The sequence below is a fragment of the Lissotriton helveticus genome, unplaced genomic scaffold, assembly GCF_964261635.1.
Source record: "Lissotriton helveticus unplaced genomic scaffold, aLisHel1.1 SCAFFOLD_1772, whole genome shotgun sequence".
NCBI lineage: Eukaryota > Metazoa > Chordata > Amphibia > Caudata > Salamandridae > Lissotriton > Lissotriton helveticus.
In genome coordinates, this window is record NW_027612021.1 from 4,500 (window position 1) to 18,657 (window position 14,158).

A 14,158-nucleotide genomic window follows, 5' to 3' on the forward strand; every position below is an offset into this window, starting at 1 on the left:
AGTAAACTATGTGTCATATGTTCTATATACCGGAACCTCTCCACATGTTGATTGTTTTATGGTGTCATATCAGTAAAATCAATACTCATTTTTCCGAGTGCACACCTGTTAAGCTGCAACTTTAAAATAATAGCTCATATTTCTGGATACACAATTGTTGCACTACATCATTCTGTTTTATGTAATTGATTAGCTGTACACTTGATCTTATTTATGTGAAGCTCTGCGACCTGCCATAATTTGTTGATCCTGATTGATTTTTATAAAAAACACACTAGGTCATACTTGTCATTGAGACCAATTGGCATCATGGTCTGTAAATATTTAATCCAAAATATTTCACGTTGCAGTAATTTCTGGTGGTTGTTTACTCCCTGTTTCAGTGGAACTTGTTCCAAAATTTGAAATCTCAATTGTGAGATGCTGTGTTTCTCTTGTATCCAATGTAATACCAGTGGCGATGTTAACGAGTTATTTCGGATTCGACTTTTGTGTTCTGATATTCGCACTTTTATCTTGCGCTCGGTCTTACCGATGTACATTCTTCCGCAAGGGCACTTAATGCCGTACACAACATTTTGCGTGTTACAGTCACTTGTGTGTCTTAAACGTATCTGTTTACCTGTCGTTGGGTGGGTGCAAATATCACCAACTATTACATTATTGCAATTGATGCAATTGTGACACCGTATCGTTCCTTTATCAGCTGGACCTCTGTCTGGTTGATGTTTTAATTTCAGTTTCTCCTTCAGGTTTAGCCCTCTGGTGTAGGCATGTAATGGCAACTCTTTAAATAATCCATGAAAATCAGGTTCCTGAGTTAATAACTCCCACCTTTTGTTGATGATATTCCTAATTTTGTATGATTGAGTCGTGTATTTTGTTACAAACACCATTCTCTCATGTTGTGATTTGGATCGTGTTTGTAGTAGTTTCGTTCTGTCCATTGCAGTTACCTTTTCAATGTGTTCTAGTAGTAAGTTATTGGGATATCCTCTCTCCTCATATTTCTTCATTTGTCTGTTCAAAGTCTCAACGCATGTTTGAGGATTGGAACATATGCGTTTTATGCGAATGAATTGAGATAATGGTAGATTGTTTATTAAGCTCCTCGGATGGAAACTTTTGTAGCTGAGGGCACTGTTTCGGTCTGTGGGTTTCGTATACAATTCTGTTTCAAATCCATCTGTGTTCTTGGTGACTCTGACGTCTAGGAAGTCTATCGATTCATTGCTGATTTTGTGTGTGAATTGTATTCTTGTCTCCACCTGATTGAGTGCTGTTATAAGTTGTTCTAGTTTGTCCTGAGTGTCGTCCCAGATTAAAAAAATGTCATCTATGAAACGACAGTAAAACTTGACATGTGACCATTCATGCCAACTCATCAAATTTTGTGACTCAAATTGAGCCATAAAGGTATTCGCATACGCTGGGGCCCCAGCAAAGCCCATGGATGTACCAGTCAATTGGGCAAAAAATGTATCCTTCCATGTAAAGTAGCTATTGTGGAGGCAGAATTTCAATAACTGTAATAAGAAAATTTTCTTCTCGGTCGGTATGTCATCCAATCTGAGTAGTGCCCATTCCACTGCTTCCAGACCTGCTGCATGTGGGATTGATGTATAAAGTGCCACCACGTCAATGGTGCACAGTATCCAATGATTTTGATAGCCTTCCTCTATCCAGGATAATTTATTCAAAAAGTCGGTGGTATCTCTGATGTAAGAACCCCATTGTTGGACAAATTTTTGCAAGTGGTGATCAATATATTGTCCTATGGGATCAAAAATAGATCCACACCCTGACACTATTGGTCTAAACGGTGGATTGGTGGGGTGTTTGTGTATCTTTGGGATCATGTATATATGTGGTCTTTTTGGATTTTTGACTGTTAAGAATGCCTCTGTTTGATCATCCACTATGCCATTATGTTTAGCTGTCTGTAATATTCCTTCCAACATTTTCTGTAGCATGGTAGTTGGATCCGAGGGTAACTGAAGATATGTGTCTTGGCTGGAGACATGTTCATGTACTTTATGCTCATAATACCAGGTGTCCATAAGCACTAGTGCTCCCCCCTTATCAGCTGTTTGTATTGTAATTCTCTCATCGTTTGCCAGATTGGTGATTATATGCTGTTCATTTTTTGTCAAATTACTGTATCTTTTCCTCTTGTAATCTAGCGTCTTTAGATCCTTCTTCACCATAATCTCGAAGGTGTCCAGCATTTTGTGCGACGTTGGGGCTTGGAATACACTTTTTGGTCTGAATTGCTTGTCTGATGATTCAGTTTGGACATCTGCAGGTTCAACCACATTGGCAAAGTAGTGTTTTAATTTTAATGTTCTCATGAACCTAAAGAATGCACCTTCTGTTTCCAATTCATTTGTTGGAGTGGTAGGCACAAATGATAGTCCTTTGTTCAATGTCGTTGTTTGTTGTTTTGTTAGTGTTATGGACGAGATGTTTATGATGAGACTACTGTCCGTCCGCTCCGTAATGATTTGCCGCCCACTTCCTCGCCTTGTTTTGCGTTTGATGTGGATGACGTTGTATGCGTCGTCGGTGGTTGTCCTTGATCTTGGTCCTGTGACAAAAAAGCTGTGTGTCTACTTGTTGTTGCTTGTTGGCTACTGTCAGTTGATATTATCTCTCCATCCTGTGCGACTCTAACTGGTCCTCTCTGAATTGATGTCTCCTTGTCAGTGACCAGACTTTCTTCTGATGAATGTTGAGCCGGTGTTGTTCTTTTTTGTGGGACAAATTTACGACGGGCATAAATGTCAGCCCATGTATAAACCTCGTTGAGTTTGTAGTCTATGGTGTCCCGTTTATACTTGCAAAGCTTCCCCTCTTGTAATTCTTTCTCATATGTCTCTAGTTTGCGATTGATTCCCTCTAAACTGATTTTCCAAGAATCTGCCTCCATCCTAGTTTCCAATTCTGTTTTCAGAGTATCTATTTCTTCTTCTAGTTCCCTTATGGTCTTGGCGAGTTCCTCAATTATTAGTAATATTAAATCCAATGAGCATTTGTTGAGGATACAGTACCATTTGTCCATGAATTTAGTATTTAGGTTGAATCGAAACAACATTGGTTTTATCGACAGCCGTAAGCCCCTTGGAATTCGTTTGGCTTTATGGTATTGGATGAGAGTAGATGCATGCATCCTTTGGTTTAATTGTCTTCGTGTGATATACTCCAGTTGTCTTAATTGTTGGCTTATGGACCCCCCGTGTGCGTCCATGTTTCTAACTTCCTTTATGAGGGAATAAATTTGATCCGCTTGGTCATTAGAGAAAGCCAATGTGTTAGCTCTGTTGTCCGTAATTGCTGTTATTGTTTCGAATTGCATCTTGATTGATTGGGTGCCTCCTTACTTGTGACTGGATTGAACTTTTTTGGAGGGTTGTAGGAGCACTCCGTGTTTATCTGCTTTGACCTCTTGTACACTGGTGCCGCGATTGTTAAGGGTTGTCAGTCCTGGTACCTAAACTTGTTATGGTGAAATTGAGTTTCACCCAATCGCGCACTGTTCACTTGGCGCCCTGGCGCTTTCTCTAAGTTGTTTCTTTAATCCTGCTTAAACCACACTTGTTTTGGTTTACTTAAATTTTCTTTTTATTTCTTTTGTGTATATTTTTTTGCTAATAAATCATCATTGCATTATTCAACACTCAAATGTCTGTTTTAGTCACAAACATAAAATTCACAGTACATTAATTCATCATAATCTTTAACATTTTTTGGCACATGTGTTACAATATATTTCATCATCATTTCTCAAATGAGCCCAATGCATTTCGGCACTCATGTGTGCCTTCATCAGGGGCAGTCTCTATGAAAGAAAGTAAAAAAACATAGTGTAAGTGTTTCTGTTTGACGGGGGGTTCTCTTAATCTGTGGAGTTTAAGTATGCCTACCTGGTCGTTGTGGTTATGCCTGATGTGATTCTGTTCTTTGTTATTGCCACTACTTTTCTGTATAAAAACACAAATACAAAAGCAGACCCTTATATAACTAATCCTGGTACACTTATGAACGTTTTTGATACTCCAATCTGTACCCAACATACCTCCAGTGTGCTGTCAAGTATTGCTCTGGAAAATAAATGAATACACAACAATGATCGTGGTTCCTGTGTACCATACTCTATTGCCATATTTCAACCGTTTACATTGTTAACCTACCTCAATGGGAAATGCCTTATGTCTCTGCAATACACAAACCAAAACTGCTCCTTACTCACCATAACGCAATAACTCAAAGAAAAAACGGATTGCGGTAGCACTCCGTGTTTTTACCTTATCTTGCTCTGTGCCTTTTGAATCTATAAAACCAAAAATCAACATTGTCACTGACCCGCTCTGCCTGTATACCATGCTATTCGTTGCTCATGAAGTACACTATCTACATACCTTTACCGATTCTTGATCTCGTTTATCAGAGGTTCAGGCTAGCCGCTGCGTTGTCTATGTCTCCCGGTCTATTTTTAACGACTGCTCCGCTACTTCCCCAAACAACTTCACGATGGTAGCAATAAACAACGGACTTAGTCAACAGCCCTCGATTTCAATAGTTGCCTGTGGGCGCCATATTAACACTATACTCAAAGCCCTCGCTGCTCTGCCTGCCAACCATCATAACTATGTACTTATCCTGTAAATCTTAACATGATGTGATCCCTGTTGGCTATTCTAGAGCTCGTCTGTGTATTTCTGAATTTTATGTATATCAAGCTCCTGAATACTCATGTGTTCCTAAAATCTCCGATGTATTGTGTAAGACTGAAAACCATTCGTATTTTCAATAGAATGTTGCAATGTCCTCTATCAAACTAAGTGTATATTGTCAACTATTTGCTGGAACTTTGTTAATGGTGTGGTCTTTAGTTGATAATTGCTGTGTTGTTTACAGAAATTGCGGTTGATGTTTAGTAAACTATGTGTCATATGTTCTATATACCGGAACCTCTCCACATGTTGATTGTTTTATGGTGTCATATCAGTAAAATCAATACTCATTTTTCCGAGTGCACACCTGTTAAGCTGCAACTTTAAAATAATAGCTCATATTTCTGGATACACAATTGTTGCACTACATCATTCTGTTTTATGTAATTGATTAGCTGTACACTTGATCTTATTTATGTGAAGCTCTGCGACCTGCCATAATTTGTTGATCCTGATTGATTTTATAAAAAACACACTAGGTCATACTTGTCATTGAGACCAATTGGCATCATGGTCTGTAAATATTTAATCCAAAATATTTCACGTTGCAGTAATTTCTGGTGGTTGTTTACTCCCTGTTTCAGTGGAACTTGTTCCAAAATTTGAAATCTCAATTGTGAGATGCTGTGTTTCTCTTGTATCCAATGTAATACCAGTGGCGATGTTAACGAGTTATTTCGGATTCGACTTTTGTGTTCTGATATTCGCACTTTTATCTTGCGCTCGGTCTTACCGATGTACATTCTTCCGCAAGGGCACTTAATGCCGTACACAACATTTTGCGTGTTACAGTCACTTGTGTGTCTTAAACGTATCTGTTTACCTGTCGTTGGGTGGGTGCAAATATCACCAACTATTACATTATTGCAATTGATGCAATTGTGACACCGTATCGTTCCTTTATCATTGAGGTAGGTTAACAATGTAAACGGTTGAAATATGGCAATAGAGTATGGTACACAGGAACCACGATCATTGTTGTGTATTCATTTATTTTCCAGAGCAATACTTGACAGCACACTGGAGGTATGTTGGGTACAGATTGGAGTATCAAAAACGTTCATAAGTGTACCAGGATTAGTTATATAAGGGTCTGCTTTTGTATTTGTGTTTTTATACAGAAAAGTAGTGGCAATAACAAAGAACAGAATCACATCAGGCATAACCACAACGACCAGGTAGGCATACTTAAACTCCACAGATTAAGAGAACCCCCCGTCAAACAGAAACACTTACACTATGTTTTTTTACTTTCTTTCATAGAGACTGCCCCTGATGAAGGCACACATGAGTGCCGAAATGCATTGGGCTCATTTGAGAAATGATGATGAAATATATTGTAACACATGTGCCAAAAAATGTTAAAGATTATGATGAATTAATGTACTGTGAATTTTATGTTTGTGACTAAAACAGACATTTGCGTGTTGAATAATGCAATGATGATTTATTAGCAAAAAAATATACACAAAAGAAATAAAAAGAAAATTTAAGTAAACCAAAACAAGTGTGGTTTAAGCAGGATTAAAGAAACAACTTAGAGAAAGCGCCAGGGCGCCAAGTGAACAGTGCGCGATTGGGTGAAACTCAATTTCACCATAACAAGTTTAGGTACCAGGACTGACAACCCTTAACAATCGCGGCACCAGTGTACAAGAGGTCAAAGCAGATAAACACGGAGTGCTCCTACAACCCTCCAAAAAAGTTCAATCCAGTCACAAGTAAGGAGGCACCCAATCAATCAAGATGCAATTCGAAACAATAACAGCAATTACGGACAACAGAGCTAACACATTGGCTTTCTCTAATGACCAAGCGGATCAAATTTATTCCCTCATAAAGGAAGTTAGAAACATGGACGCACACGGGGGGTCCATAAGCCAACAATTAAGACAACTGGAGTATATCACACGAAGACAATTAAACCAAAGGATGCATGCATCTACTCTCATCCAATACCATAAAGCCAAACGAATTCCAAGGGGCTTACGGCTGTCGATAAAACCAATGTTGTTTCGATTCAACCTAAATACTAAATTCATGGACAAATGGTACTGTATCCTCAACAAATGCTCATTGGATTTAATATTACTAATAATTGAGGAACTCGCCAAGACCATAAGGGAACTAGAAGAAGAAATAGATACTCTGAAAACAGAATTGGAGACTAGGAGGGAGGCAGATTCTTGGAAAATCAGTTTAGAGGGAATCAATCGCAAACTAGAGACATATGAGAAAGAATTACAAGAGGGGAAGCTTCGCAAGTATAAACGGGACACCATAGACTACAAACTCAACGAGGTTTATACATGGGCTGACATTTATGCCCGTCGTAAATTTGTCCCACAAAAAAGAACAACACCGGCTCAACATTCATCAGAAGAAAGTCTGGTCACTGACAAGGAGACATCAATTCAGAGAGGACCAGTTAGAGTCGCACAGGATGGAGAGATAATATCAACTGACAGTAGCCAACAAGCAACAACAAGTAGACACACAGCTTTTTTGTCACAGGACCAAGATCAAGGACAACCACCGACGACGCATACAACGTCATCCACATCAAACGCAAAACAAGGCGAGGAAGTGGGCGGCAAATCATTACGGAGCGGACGGACAGTAGTCTCATCATAAACATCTCGTCCATAACACTAACAAAACAACAAACAACGACATTGAACAAAGGACTATCATTTGTGCCTACCACTCCAACAAATGAATTGGAAACAGAAGGTGCATTCTTTAGGTTCATGAGAACATTAAAATTAAAACACTACTTTGCCAATGTGGTTGAACCTGCAGATGTCCAAACTGAATCATCAGACAAGCAATTCAGACCAAAAAGTGTATTCCAAGCCCCAACGTCGCACAAAATGCTGGACACCTTCGAGATTATGGTGAAGAAGGATCTAAAGACGCTAGATTACAAGAGGAAAAGATACAGTAATTTGACAAAAAATGAACAGCATATAATCACCAATCTGGCCAACGATGAGAGAATTACAATACAAACAGCTGATAAGGGGGGAGCACTAGTGCTTATGGACACCTGGTATTATGAGCATAAAGTACATGAACATGTCTCCAGCCAAGACACATATCTTCAGTTACCCTCGGATCCAACTACCATGCTACAGAAAATGTTGGAAGGAATATTACAGACAGCTAAACATAATGGCATAGTGGATGATCAAACAGAGGCATTCTTAACAGTCAAAAATCCAAAAAGACCACATATATACATGATCCCAAAGATACACAAACACCCCACCAATCCACCGTTTAGACCAATAGTGTCAGGGTGTGGATCTATTTTTGATCCCATAGGACAATATATTGATCACCACTTGCAAAAATTTGTCCAACAATGGGGTTCTTACATCAGAGATACCACCGACTTTTTGAATAAATTATCCTGGATAGAGGAAGGCTATCAAAATCATTGGATACTGTGCACCATTGACGTGGTGGCACTTTATACATCAATCCCACATGCAGCAGGTCTGGAAGCAGTGGAATGGGCACTACTCAGATTGGATGACATACCGACCGAGAAGAAAATTTTCTTATTACAGTTATTGAAATTCTGCCTCCACAATAGCTACTTTACATGGAAGGATACATTTTTTGCCCAATTGACTGGTACATCCATGGGCTTTGCTGGGGCCCCAGCGTATGCGAATACCTTTATGGCTCAATTTGAGTCACAAAATTTGATGAGTTGGCATGAATGGTCACATGTCAAGTTTTACTGTCGTTTCATAGATGACATTTTTTTAATCTGGGACGACACTCAGGACAAACTAATTAATTAATTAATTATTTAATTAATTAATTAATTAATTAAATTAATTAATTAATTAATTGCAAGTTTATATAGCGCTAGGATCGACTCCCGGAGGAGTATCTCCGCGCTTCGACCGCTGCGAAACCCTTCCTGGCTTCCCTGAGAGATGGTCCCTTAATGGGTACCTCCAGGGTGAGACCAGGCATCCCCGGCGGTCTGGTGGGGCCGCTAGTGAAGATGAGGCAAGCTAATGCCCAGAGTTGCCGAGTGTGATCGCTGATCAGAGTGGGCACCGAGGCGAGAGAATTATCGAGTTCGCTGACCCTGGTCCAGAAACCTGCCGCGTCTGGAATCGAACCCTGGTCCCGGGCCGTCCTCTGCTCTCGGGTCTGCCGCCTCTAACCAGTGAGCCACACTACTTCACTAGAACAACTTATAACAGCACTCAATCAGGTGGAGACAAGAATACAATTCACACACAAAATCAGCAATGAATCGATAGACTTCCTAGACGTCAGAGTCACCAAGAACACAGATGGATTTGAAACAGAATTGTATACGAAACCCACAGACCGAAACAGTGCCCTCAGCTACAAAAGTTTCCATCCGAGGAGCTTAATAAACAATCTACCATTATCTCAATTCATTCGCATAAAACGCATATGTTCCAATCCTCAAACATGCGTTGAGACTTTGAACAGACAAATGAAGAAATATGAGGAGAGAGGATATCCCAATAACTTACTACTAGAACACATTGAAAAGGTAACTGCAATGGACAGAACGAAACTACTACAAACACGATCCAAATCACAACATGAGAGAATGGTGTTTGTAACAAAATACACGACTCAATCATACAAAATTAGGAATATCATCAACAAAAGGTGGGAGTTATTAACTCAGGAACCTGATTTTCATGGATTATTTAAAGAGTTGCCATTACATGCCTACACCAGAGGGCTAAACCTGAAGGAGAAACTGAAATTAAAACATCAACCAGACAGAGGTCCAGCTGATAAAGGAACGATACGGTGTCACAATTGCATCAATTGCAATAATGTAATAGTTGGTGATATTTGCACCCACCCAACGACAGGTAAACAGATACGTTTAAGACACACAAGTGACTGTAACACGCAAAATGTTGTGTACGGCATTAAGTGCCCTTGCGGAAGAATGTACATCGGTAAGACCGAGCGCAAGATAAAAGTGCGAATATCACAACACAAAAGTCGAATCCGAAATAACTCGTTAACATCGCCACTGGTATTACATTGGATACAAGAGAAACACAGCATCTCACAATTGAGATTTCAAATTTTGGAACAAGTTCCACTGAAACAGGGAGTAAACAACCACCAGAAATTACTGCAACGTGAAATATTTTGGATTAAATATTTACAGACCATGATGCCAATTGGTCTCAATGACAAGTATGACCTAGTGTGTTTTTTATATATGATCAAGTGTACAGCTAATCAATTACATAAAACAGAATGATGTAGTGCAACAATTGTGTATCCAGAAATATGAGCTATTATTTTAAAGTTGCAGCTTAACAGGTGTGCACTCGGAAAAATGAGTATTGATTTTACTGATATGACACCATAAAACAATCAACATGTGGAGAGGTTCCGGTATATAGAACATATGACACATAGTTTACTAAACATCAACCGCAATTTCTGTAAACAACACAGCAATTATCAACTAAAGACCACACCATTAACAAAGTTCCAGCAAATAGTTGACAATATACACTTAGTTTGATAGAGGACATTGCAACATTCTATTGAAAATACGAATGGTTTTCAGTCTTACACAATACATCGGAGATTTTAGGAACACATGAGTATTCAGGAGCTTGATATACATAAAATTCAGAAATACACAGACGAGCTCTAGAATAGCCAACAGGGATCACATCATGTTAAGATTTACAGGATAAGTACATAGTTATGATGGTTGGCAGGCAGAGCAGCGAGGGCTTTGAGTATAGTGTTAATATGGCGCCCACAGGCAACTATTGAAATCGAGGGCTGTTGACTAAGTCCGTTGTTTATTGCTACCATCGTGAAGTTGTTTGGGGAAGTAGCGGAGCAGTCGTTAAAAATAGACCGGGAGACATAGACAACGCAGCGGCTAGCCTGAACCTCTGATAAACGAGATCAAGAATCGGTAAAGGTATGTAGATAGTGTACTTCATGAGCAACGAATAGCATGGTATACAGGCAGAGCGGGTCAGTGACAATGTTGATTTTTGGTTTTATAGATTCAAAAGGCACAGAGCAAGATAAGGTAAAAACACGGAGTGCTACCGCAATCCGTTTTTTCTTTGAGTTATTGCGTTATGGTGACTAAGGAGCAGTTTTGGTTTGTGTATTGCAGAGACATAAGGCATTTCCCATTGAGGTAGGTTAACAATGTAAACGGTTGAAATATGGCAATAGAGTATGGTACACAGGAACCACGATCATTGTTGTGTATTCATTTATTTTCCAGAGCAATACTTGACAGCACACTGGAGGTATGTTGGGTACAGATTGGAGTATCAAAAACGTTCATAAGTGTACCAGGATTAGTTATATAAGGGTCTGCTTTTGTATTTGTGTTTTTATACAGAAAAGTAGTGGCAATAACAAAGAACAGAATCACATCAGGCATAACCACAACGACCAGGTAGGCATACTTAAACTCCACAGATTAAGAGAACCCCCCGTCAAACAGAAACACTTACACTATGTTTTTTTACTTTCTTTCATAGAGACTGCCCCTGATGAAGGCACACATGAGTGCCGAAATGCATTGGGCTCATTTGAGAAATGATGATGAAATATATTGTAACACATGTGCCAAAAAATGTTAAAGATTATGATGAATTAATGTACTGTGAATTTTATGTTTGTGACTAAAACAGACATTTGAGTGTTGAATAATGCAATGATGATTTATTAGCAAAAAAATATACACAAAAGAAATAAAAAGAAAATTTAAGTAAACCAAAACAAGTGTGGTTTAAGCAGGATTAAAGAAACAACTTAGAGAAAGCGCCAGGGCGCCAAGTGATCAGTGCGCGATTGGGTGAAACTCAATTTCACCATAACAAGACCAGCTGCTTAGAAGCACGAGTCATTGTGGTAAAGGCACGACATAACAATATATATTATTTAAAATTGTTCACAGCCTTATTACTTACTGGGGAGATTAGATTTCTCTTTCTCTGGGTATTGTAATGAAAGAGTTTCCGGGGCTCGACTAACGCCACTCCAAGAGGAAACAATGAAAACACGCAGGAAGTGGGATAAGGGAGGGGGTGGCAAATGGTGAGTACTTTCGCGGCCGCTTTGACGTTCTCAGTGGCCGCACGGCTCACTGAGAAAATCAAAGCGGCCGCGAAAGTCCTCCCAAAGGCTGCAGGCGGACAAACGGTGTGTGCCCCCGGTGCACATGCACTGTTCCTGATCCTCCTGCAGACTTTGAGAGCATTTTTGAGAGCCCTTACTTTACTCTCGCAGAGCAACGCATTCGCGTTGGCTCAGCGAGACCTAAAAATTACAATTCTGTAACAAACCACCGAATCGCAACTTGGGTTTGCGACAATATACCGAATAGGTATTTGGAAGAGACGTATTTAGGGCGTTCCAAATAGTGATTCTATGAATGGCATGTACTAATGTTTTGCAACCGAAACCTATTCTCAAAACATTAATATTTTACAGGCCACTAAAAGGTAATAGTAAACCATGCACATATGTAAAGGGGTCCCTCAGGGACCCCTTCCCCTTTGTGAATGTTGGCATAAACATTTTGTAACAGTAGGTAGTAGTTTAATTGTCACTGCCTACTCCTAAAAATGTTTGTGTAACTTTTAATTTATGTTGTAAATTTGTCCCTTTTTCTTTTAAGGAAAATGACTGCATTAAAAAAAGAAGATTGCTTTATTTAAAAGCAATCACAGACATGGTGGTGTGCTGACTCCAGTAGTCCCCACACTTATGATTCCAGCAAATCATAGCAGGTCGCAAATTACGACATATTTCATTACTATTAATGAGGTAGGTAGAATTACAACCCACTAGGATTCGGTATTTTGCGAACCACCCTATTAGTACATAGGTTAGTCACAAAATGCCACACACGCTGGCCGCAACCAGTACATCTGGCCCTATATCTTGAGTTATTAAACAATAATTCTACTTTCCCTCATGGGCCTATTCAGTAGTCATATTTAAGAAGATGAACCAAGATAAAAATGTACTGGTGGTATGGTATAAGCATTTTTATAGCACTTGCTTAACCTAGTACATCACATAACATGTGTTTATAAAGCGCACGTTCACACAAGGGTATCTTGGTGCAGAATAACAGATGTTTATTGTTACTCAACTCAATGGTACTCACTCTGACAAGATGCTGAAGCTAAATACTACATGAGGCATAGGCGCGCTTAGTGGGCCTATTTCCATTATTGCAACAACTGGTAAAGAGTAAACATAGCTTCTCCACCCACCATTATTAAATGAAAAGTCTGGAGTTTAAGTCCTGCCAGTGTGAAAACCAAGTACTAGTTTCACAGTTTGGTGCCACTTCAGGGATACCTTACATTAATAACAACAAGGATACTTTGACAGACTTAATTTCAATTCAATTTTTGCAGCCTCACAAACATGAAAAGCTGATTCAGCTATGTGAGGGTTTAAATATTAGAGCGAGAAGTTACAAAAGTGGTGGCTTAACTTACAGAGCTATATTACCTGAACTGACAATATTTAAAACAAGCATTTGCAATGCAATAGGTCTTGCATTACTGAAAGTTTGAGCTATTGACTTTGCAAATAATGACGCAACACCAATAGCTCAAACTTTCAGTAATGCGAGACCTATTGCATTGCAAATCAATCAGAGCACCCGCACTTTAGATGTAAACATCTTAAGCTATGGCGGTTAATATGTGTTTCACGAATGCTAGCATGGAGCAATGTATCAGTTGAAGTTTTGAGTACCGTAATCCTTCGTAATTGCCCTTAGTCACCGCAACCGTTTCTGCACACTTGTAAATATTCAATTCCCAATGGGTTTTAATTTTTGCTACTACAATGTACTTTCACTGACCCTGCCCAGCCACACGCTTCCATTATACAGGGATAGTCTGTCTTCCATAACTACCGCAAGCACCACAAGCGTGAGTTTCATGCAGGCAGGTCTATATTGAGTTACGTCCTCGCGGCTACCGCGTCAGTCTTCCACCGACTCGTGGGGACCGGGGACGCTTTGCTGAATAGAAGGTAATTTTTTTTTTTATTAATTACCCAGTCACACATCGTTAACGGTATGTGCCCTCCCTTACCAGGGTTAGTTTTAACCGCCCATTTTTAATCATTTCTACAGTTCCAGCATTTACTGCCTAGATTGAACAAGCATTGGCATAGCCAATAGGTCTCGCTTTTGGGGCCTTATAAGTGTTTACCCATGCAACAGTTGATGTTGTTGCACCAAGGCTATTGTGCTGCATTACTAAATACTTCTAATGTCCCAAAAGCGAGACCTATTAGCTATGCCAATGCTTGTTATTATTACAGATCAGAAGTTGTCGATCACAGCTCCGCAACTACATCCAGGAGCCGCAGCGACTGTT

The 14,158-nt window shown here is 39.5% G+C and overlaps 1 long non-coding RNA gene across 1 annotated transcript; it reads right to left on the bottom strand.

Moving 5' to 3' along the window:
- Positions 1-3,546: 3,546 nt before the first annotated feature.
- LOC144807582 (uncharacterized) lies at positions 3,547-4,335 on the bottom strand. Its single transcript, XR_013606350.1, has 5 exons — positions 4,305-4,335; positions 4,191-4,214; positions 4,076-4,100; positions 3,924-3,980; positions 3,547-3,838 (listed from the first exon to the last, which is right to left on the bottom strand). It is a non-coding gene; the product is annotated as an uncharacterized LOC144807582 (long non-coding RNA).
- Positions 4,336-14,158: the final 9,823 nt, after the last annotated feature.